Here is a 6,142-nt window from a genome sequence, read left to right on the forward strand (position 1 = left end):
TGTGTGTGTGTGTGTGTGTGTGTGTGTGTGCGCGCGCGCGCATGTGTGTGTATGTATGTCTGAGGAGCACTAACTACAAAAGATTTATACCGACGTAGAGGCTCCAAAGTGTGGATGCGTTTTCAGACTTGTTTCCTTGGTAGCACTTGTTCACCCAGTCCTCGAAACTGTGTATCTTAGCTGCCATCTCTTTCTCCTCCTCTTTGACATCAGCTTCCTCAAAAGGACCCCTCACTGCCTTTGGGTATGTGTCCATCTCCGTTTGTGTCTGTGGTTGTTGTTGTTGTTTTTTCACAGGAAATAGTTCAGTCCCGATGCTTTAAAAAAATAAAGCAAGTGAAAAGGAACAAATATCGAATTAATCACCTAATTCGTGCAAATCTCGTCTTGCATAGTTTGCCCCTTGCTGAGAATGTTTTCTTCCACAAGATTCGGAACCGGAAGATACGAAAGATCCGGAAGTCCACTCTTGCTCGTAATCGAGTTCAAGACGAATGCTTTAAAGCGCAGCAGCGGCCAGAGGGGGGGGGGGGGACTAATATGAGAAATGATACCTGTGTCAATTTATAAAGAACACGGAGACATTTAATTGGTCTTCTCTTCTTCTATCCCCTCTCATAAAAACATGCAGAGAAACGAAATATGGCCTTGTTGATCACCACTACTACTGTCAACATTACACTTCGTTCCAAACTTAATGCATGCCACTGTATAGTCAGTAGTCTACAAATAATATTGTTCAAGGTAAAGGATTGGTTCTAATTGTTTGAATTCTTTGTTCTCTTTTTATGGACGACTTTCTGGTTTTGAAAAAAAAAGCCCATAAGAAAGTAGGCTACCGTACCTATTTTTTACTTTACACCGTAGGTTATATAAACTCTGACAGGTAGGTTAAAAGCAGACCGTTCCCGTGTGATTTATATTATGTTGATGACGTAAAACATTACGGTGCAATGCAATCTATCATATTAGAGCAGAAGAAGAAGAAGAAGAAGAAGAAGAAGAAGAAGAAGAAGAAGAAGAAGAAGAAAGAAGAAGAGGAGGAGGAGGGGGGGGGGACGAGGAGGAGAAAAAGAAGGAGTTAAACCTGAGACGAGACTCTGGGTTTATTATTGCCGGGTTCACTGGCAGGGTCTAAGCTTTATACATGTCTGTAAGGTATCCTGCTCCAGTTACCGGTCGTTACAATGATGTCGCGAACCGCTATCTGTCCCTGTCTGCATTTCCTGGCCTTGTTACTGATCCGTCGGGACAAAAAAAAAGAATTCTCACCCATGTTGCCGTCAGCAGTCTGCAGTGCTCAGATTTCACGACAAGAAAGATAGAACGATATAATTTACCCATTTGTCAACTTTCAGAATATGAATTTTGACATATTGGTTTAGCACAAACAACTGATACCACAAATTAAGAAACTGCGATAAAAGAAATATTTTCAAAATATTAGGGTAAGAACATTTGAACAGTTTTCCACATAGATACATAGGACGGCTTGAGAAGGAGAGATTGGGAGAGAGATGAAGAGAGAGGGAAAGAGAAGGGGAGGATAGAGAGAGTAGGGGAGAGATTTGGGGAAAGAGAGAGAGCAAGAGAGAGAGAGAGCAAGAGAGAGAGAGAGCAAGAGAGAGAGAGCGAGAGAGAGAGACTAAGAGAGTAGAGGGGAGGGGGTGTAGACAGACATACCGACAGACAGAGAGATAGAGAGAGAGACAGAGGGGGGAAGAGTCAGGGAGACCTAGAGAGAGAGAGCAAGAGAGAGAGCAAGCGAGAGAGAGAGAGAGAGAGAGAGAGAGAGAGAGAGAGAGAGAGAGAGAGAGAGAGAGAGAATGTTTGTGTAAGAAGTGGGAAAGGATTGGAAGGGGCAGGAAAAAACGAAGTGACGACCATCGTTCAATATGAAGGCGAACCCCCCCCCCCCCCCCCCCCACCCCCAGAACGCGAGAGGGAACGACCTATTGCCCTCCTTTTAGATCAATATGCTGGCCTATATCATGTCCAAAAAAACTCAGCTGGTTGTCTTTTCTTTATTTCTATAGGTTTCTTTTTTTCTAAAGGATAAGAAGCTTTGCCCCTTCAAACAATGACAAAATAGAAGTAGAATACGAAGGATGAAACTATAATAGCAAACAGAGCCTCTCCTAGATCGGATGAGCTGACAGAGACGCCATTAAAAAGATAAGAAAGAAAGAAAAGAAAAAGCGTCTGACATCGATTTTCCCGCACGCTACACTGTACCACACTTCCCGCGTCACGAGCTCTCGTATTCGTGCGTAGCCAGCGCACAGAAGACTGGAACCAGGCGCTCTACACACGCACGCACGCAAAGCAGGGAGCTATTGCAACGCTCGAGTTGCTTGACATTCATCGCCCGACATTTGAAGAGTAGCATTCATCTCTTTGGGAGAAACATCATCACACATCCTTGTAAGTATAATATTGTTATTATTATTACTACGGTTTATTGTTATGTCGTTCTTTTCGTTTCTAAGCTATGCTCACGCTCTTTTCTATCATTCGTTCAGTTTTGGGAAGGAATGAAAATGGCTTCATCGGGCTACCAAAGGTCCCAGCATTTTGTATCAGAATGGTGTTTGATTTTTTGCTGAATTCTCAGAATTTAGGGTCGTTCTAACGGACTTCAAGTCAAGTCAAAAGTCTCTCTATGTCTTGCCGTTCACCACCCCTCCCCCAGTCACTATCTTCCCGCCCTCCGGGCCGGAGACGCCAGGTGGAATTATTTTGTTTTACTCCCCCGCTTTTTTTTGCCGTTAAACGAGCCCGGCACGGGCCCCCATGTACCCCGTTTCTCCCCGCGCTTGGGCCAGGTTATTACCCCCCCCCCCCCCCCCACACTCTCTTTGGGCCCTCCCCTGGGTTCCTGATTCTTTCTGCTGTCTTTTTACTGCTTCTCCATGACTCCTTCTTACTGCTGTCTTTCAGCCATACCCCTAATCTAAGGGTGGGTAAGATCTAACACCTAGCCTTCACGGGTAAGCCCGGAATATTCTCAGAGGTCCTGAGTGCAATTTGTGCACGTAAACGATCCTTTGGTGGTTTTGAAATCGATAAAAGTAGGCTTTGGTCGCCACCTGGGGAAAATTCAAAATCAATTCCTGCCAAACTGAAAATGTTTAATGTGTGTCTCGCGCGCTCGAATAACCTCATGCAGTTTTGAGCGTCGTAAAACATTAACCAAAAAAATAGATATGTATTTCCAATGTTCACATTCCCAGCAAAAAAGGAAAATGTGTTTGCCTCCCTTTAGCGAATGTTTAGAGACAATGAATTTACATACAGAGAATAAATGAGAGGGGTTTCTTTGAAAACACTCTTTGAAGCGATTACATATATTCTTGTCGACAATTCTGTTAAAAGAAACGTTGCCGAGTAGACTCGTTGGTGGCAACGTTGGTGCCAAGCTTTGAAGATAACACAATCACTGACAAACATAAAAGCACATATGGAGACAAGATAATAACCCTCTTACATGTAAGCTTTGGAGACAGTATAATGATCACCAACTAACGTATAATCTTTGAAGACGGCACAATCGCCAATCAATATTTAATTACTTTTTTTTTAATATATAATCTTTGGTGACAGAACAACCCCCAACTAACGTGTAAGCTATGGAGTAGGAGAAAGAATAATCACCAACTAACGTATAGCTGTCGACATTGGTGGTCTACGAGGGACAGAAGAAACAATCATCATTCTGGTACAAAGCTTAGAAAGGCCTCTGTAGTCTATGGTCAGGAAATCAGATCATAGAAGTCCAAACTGATAACCTATAGTACCAGTAACGTTAGCACAGTCATAAATGAGCCAATTGCATTTAAAATAGAGAATGCTAAAGGACATTTATTAACAAGCACGTTCTTCCTTCCCAGATATCCAAATTACTTACCGTTGGCACTCACGCACATTCTAATAATCTTAATGAATTATTAAGTTTTTAAAACAGGTGTGATACTGTATGCCTATTTGTACACCCCCTGTTTTATATAGCTGAAAACAGCCCACTGCTTCAGCTACTCGAGGACAATGATGAAAAACCAAAGCCTGAAATGCTCTTCGGGATAACATAATATACAGCAACAGCATCAACTTAACTGAAGGACGTTTAGGCTGATAGAAGCAACACTCTCAACTCAAAGATCAGACAGCTGTGTTAGTTGCTCATCGCAATAGATCACATTATTCTTGCATACTTGTTAGCTGTAGAAGAGAACAACTGCCTCAGTACATGCTTTCGAGGATGCTTGAATACCTCTTGTAAAGGAGCACATAGTCAATGATGAAATATAAAACAGAGTATCTCCTGGCTACAACAAAAAAACGCAAAGTAGAATGGGACAGACGCATCTCACGACCATAGAGACTAACCAAGATTAATTAATCATACAGACGTCTGGGCTCGGTATATTAATGTGGACGGAGAAAGAGAAACCTGCAGAGAAAGGGATTGAAAGATAACACCCTTCAATGGAGCCTATGGATTCGAGGCTTGTCGAGATCGTCAGGGAGGGGTTGAGAGAGCTGCCTGCAGTGCTACTGGGGTCGATAAGTCTTGGATATGTACGAAAAACTAACCAGGAGACAATCATGACAGTTGAACTCTTTCCAAACGTTTTAATTTTGAGACATGTCAATGAAAAGTCTGCCCAGGCAACACTTATAAAGCCCTGATGTTGTGTTAAGGCCATCGAGCGAACCGCGGGTGTTGAATGACTTGAATGCCATATAAGACATGGTGAGCGGCGATGGATGAGATCAATGACTTTCCTTGTGTAGGTTTTGAAATACTCTAGTTCTATGAAGCATGGTGTTTGATCCTTAGCGTAAAATGAAGACTTGCATCACAGGACTCCACCAAAACTTGCTGTATTGAATGACGCAGTCTCCAGCAAAACCATCAAAAACTGGTTTTGTCCATGTTCAGAAATATGTTTTAGACAACGGAGTCGCCTTTCTTCTGAGAACAAGTAACAAGAAAATGTTCCATTGGTGTCAGGCATTCGGGAATGCTGCCTATTGCAATCATAGCGGCTCTCTCGCCGAGTAATTTAACTGTAGCACAAGGGGAGGTTAAAACAAGGAACACCTGTCTGGTGTCATCATTTGACAAAGAGTTGCTTTTTGTCGTTTTGTTCATTTTTTTAAAAGCAAGCAACTGGTTTGTTTGGGTTTTTTTGGGGGGGTTTATTGCTTTTTGAAGGGTCACGTCTTTCGCTTTTATAATGGAGAGGGGTGAGATATGAAATTGTCATTTTTTGTATCTCCAAATTTCAGTGGAGGCGTCTCATTGAAAACCCATTCAGTATGATTCAGTCAATGTGTGATTCTGAGGTCAACCTTACCGGTTACACAGAAGTAATTGGTTGCTTTTAAGCGCAGGGGGGCTATCCCAAAAAAATGCTGTTTTGAGAAAAACGAATGTAAATTTTGTGCCCCTTGTTCAGTTTCTTTAAAAGACAAGGAGAGTTTTCTTTATAACTAAACAAATATACACTCCAATGAAACCAAACTTCTCCTATAGGTAGGGCAATATCCACTTTTGGTGTTGGTCAAGATTTCTAGGAACCCCCAAAATCAGGGTTAGCCCGTTTGTCCTTAAAAGCGACCAATTTTTAACATTTTTTCTATCAACAATTTACCTGTGGCATGTACTTTGCAAAAAAACCCATGCGTTTTGTCACTTCAGCCTTTTCCTCACACACTGAAAACATCCTTTTCCACGCAAATGTTTCGAGGGTAAAATCCATTCATAAAAATAAACACATCGTCAGCAAGCTATTCAAATGTACTAAGCCCAGAAAGCAATTTTTTTTCAGGAGAGAGAAAATACTGTTTCGTTCTTTTATAATCGTACCTACATTATTAGGGGGCTCTTGCTTTTTTTTTACATTTTGAATTTCAGTTTTAACAAAATATTGTCTGAGCGCATAACAATAATAATAATTGCATTTGTATAGCGCATATCAATGCTCTATGCGCTTTACACCCCAGTAGACCCTCTGATAACACTCAGAAACATTCTTGGCTTCCGCGGAAGCATACATATGACCAATACCCCAGTTTAACAATTACAACAAAAATCTGGGGAGATCGAAAGTACATTCTAACCTCGTTGTAACACCCC

At 41.8% G+C, this 6,142-nt stretch overlaps 1 protein-coding gene across 2 annotated transcripts in view; it reads left to right on the plus strand.

Moving 5' to 3' along the window:
• Positions 1 to 2,073: 2,073 nt before the first annotated feature.
• LOC101850619 (flavin-containing monooxygenase FMO GS-OX-like 4) overlaps positions 2,074 to 6,142 on the plus strand; it is a gene marked incomplete in the record, with an annotated part of 64,880 nt that continues 60,811 nt past the window's right edge. The window contains 1 exon segment of one of the 2 annotated variants that reach the window (XM_035971587.1): positions 2,074 to 2,424. 2 annotated transcript variants of the gene reach the window in all.

The sequence above is a fragment of the Aplysia californica genome, unplaced genomic scaffold (assembly GCF_000002075.1).
Source record: "Aplysia californica isolate F4 #8 unplaced genomic scaffold, AplCal3.0 scaffold00018, whole genome shotgun sequence".
Lineage (NCBI taxonomy): Eukaryota > Metazoa > Mollusca > Gastropoda > Aplysiida > Aplysiidae > Aplysia > Aplysia californica.